Source organism: Triticum urartu, chromosome 3A, assembly GCF_056163025.1.
Source record: "Triticum urartu cultivar PI428250 chromosome 3A, HENAU_Tu73, whole genome shotgun sequence".
In the NCBI taxonomy this organism is placed as follows: Eukaryota; Viridiplantae; Streptophyta; class Magnoliopsida; order Poales; family Poaceae; genus Triticum; species Triticum urartu.
The window spans coordinates 724,312,022-724,314,566 of NC_141875.1; the positions used below are offsets into that span (position 1 = coordinate 724,312,022).

General features: G+C 44.8%; 1 long non-coding RNA gene across 1 annotated transcript; it reads left to right on the top strand.

The window, feature by feature from the left end:
• The first annotated feature begins 1,435 nt into the window (after positions 1–1,435).
• LOC147982227 (uncharacterized) lies at positions 1,436–2,115 on the top strand. The gene is made up of 2 exons (XR_015600010.1): positions 1,436–1,721; positions 1,880–2,115. It is a non-coding gene; the product is annotated as an uncharacterized LOC147982227 (long non-coding RNA).
• The last annotated feature ends 430 nt before the right edge of the window (positions 2,116–2,545 follow it).

The following is a 2,545-nucleotide window of genomic DNA, read 5'->3' on the forward strand; positions in this document are numbered from 1 at the left end:
CATAGTAGCAAACTCCGGCAACCTCGCAATAGAGCTCGCAGCAACGCCACCATTGTAGCAACTCCGGCGGCCTTGCAGCAGTGGCCCACAGCAGCAGCGCCGCGGTTCATCGCAACATCGCCAAAGTTGTCGAGCGTCGAAGCACCTGGGACGTCATCGCAACATAGTCGCACCGTTGAGGCAACCGGGCAGGGCTACCGTTGCCGTGTCCCAGGAGCAGTCGCCGCATCAGCGTGCAGACAACGTCCTTGCCGCACCATCTCCAAACAACGCCAGCCATCACAGCATTGCTCGTGGCAACTCCGGCAGCTTGTAACTGTAGTTGCAGCATCACCGGAAGGCCCTCACGACGATGAGCATCTCTCGCAGCTCCAGCAAGCATTGTTGCCGGCGTTGCTCACATCAATGCCACCGTTGTAGTAACTCCGGCGGCCTCGTAGCAGCGCCTTGCTGCAATGCCACCACAGAACGTCGCAACATCGCCGCAGTCGTCGAGCTCGAAGCACCGTGGGCCGCTGTCACGGCATATGTGGCAGGTCGCCCCACCAGCCTGCAGCATCCCCTCCCCCCTTCCTTTGCGCCGTAACCTGGTGTTTCTGGCGGAGTTGGCCAACGGCTGCATCCACGATGAGATTTGGCGTTGGAGAAGGAAAGAGAAGGAGGATAAGATAAGAAGGAAGGAATGGCTGAGAGAAAGCGGTGGTGGGTGGAGAAGGGAAGAGGAAAGAGATGAGTGGGAGAGACACGCGTGGGCACGTGTGGCAAGCCGTGGGCGTGGCTGGCGCACTGGATGTCTGCATCCGGCTGATTTAGAGTGTTTTCCATATGCTTTTCACCTTTTTTCCATCATAATACGTGAACGTGACTGACTTTCTGTCCTTCTTTTTTTTTACTTATATGAAGTACTTCTCCTTGTCCTATATGGAAGGTCCTTTGCCCTTTTCCATCCTAGCACATGAACGTGGCAGGCTTCCTGTTACAAAAAAAAGGCATTGCAATATTTGTGACTTTTCTCAAATACATTTTTCACCTTTTTCATCATAATACACGAACGTGGCAGACTTTCTATGTTCCTTTTTTTTTATTATACTTTGCCCTTTTCCATCCTAGCACATGATGACAGGGTTCTTATGTTTCAAAAAAGCCATATACAAATATTAGTATGTAACATTGTCATCTTTAAATCTTAGCCTTTAATCTAGAAAATTAATGGTTGAGATATTTTAATAGATAGAAGATAGATAGATAGATTGTATCAGAATATTAATGTGTATGATAAAATTATAGATATTGTGCATTGGGAGTGCCCTAGCATTAATTGTTCCTATTTAATTAATAAAGCCCTCTTGTTTCTTCTTTTTTTAGGATTATAAAGCCCTCGTGTTTCATGCAGAAAAACATACACAAATTTTAATATGGACGTAGTCAATGTTTGCCTATTTCTAAAGCAAGGATCTTAGATGGGTCTAATAAACTGGAGATGGGAGAGTATCCAATTAAACTTATCGACTCTTATATATTATTAAAAAATACATTTCTAATTCCATATGCTACCACCTTAACTTCTTATAAATACATGTACAAGTAAAGCAATAGCCTTGCATTCCTTCCCCACAACTCAGATTAGCAAACCCAAACACCAAGTGTTCCGCCGATGGCTTCTAAGATCGCCAGTGCCATGGTTATGTACGTATTGATACTGGCACTCCTTGCGTATTCAGGTTAGTATGGGGCTAAGCAGAGATCACGCCGAGCCTTATCGAGGTGTATGCTGGTGCCAGTGCTTCAAGATAGATGATATTTGTACCCGAGTGCTTCACAACATCTATCGTGTATGTTATAACAAAATCTTATTATTATTACTATTATTATTATGTAGATGCAAGGCGTTGTACACAACACCCAGTTCAGGATCCAGATTGCATCGGTCGAATTGACAGAAACTGTGTTAAATGTTGCAATGCCGAAGGCTACCGTCATGGAGTATGTGCACCCACATGCAAATGCTCTCACTGCGGACCTGAATCCCGTCCCGATGAACGTGCAGAAAAACAGTGAGCCTTGAATATGTAACTAGCATGGACCAATAAAAAGATCAAGTACATTACAACTTTATATATTTATATTTTTTGAGAAACTTTATATATATATGGATGGTGCTCCTTGTATATGTTGATTATCGGGCTGGAGATACAAAAACTGGTCTAAAAGGCCAGGCCTATATCTAGCCGAGTCCCGAGAAAAAAAACATTGTTTTCAGATAAAAAAATACTAAATGAATGACTTTGGGATAAAATAATGATGTTGGAATTTTGTCTATTTTAGGCCAGCCCAATAGCAGTTTCAGAAATTCCTAATAAATCCTAGAGGCCCACGCAGGCCATTCGTGCATGGCAAGAGATGGGACTAAAGTTTAGTCTCACATTGCTAGTTTGGTGGGAGTTGGGTCTCCCTGAGGATATTTCCTCACATGTATGAGCATGAGAACAAGAGGGATATTCACGCGCGCTCCTCCTCCGCCAACCGCCTCGCCACGCCACGCCTC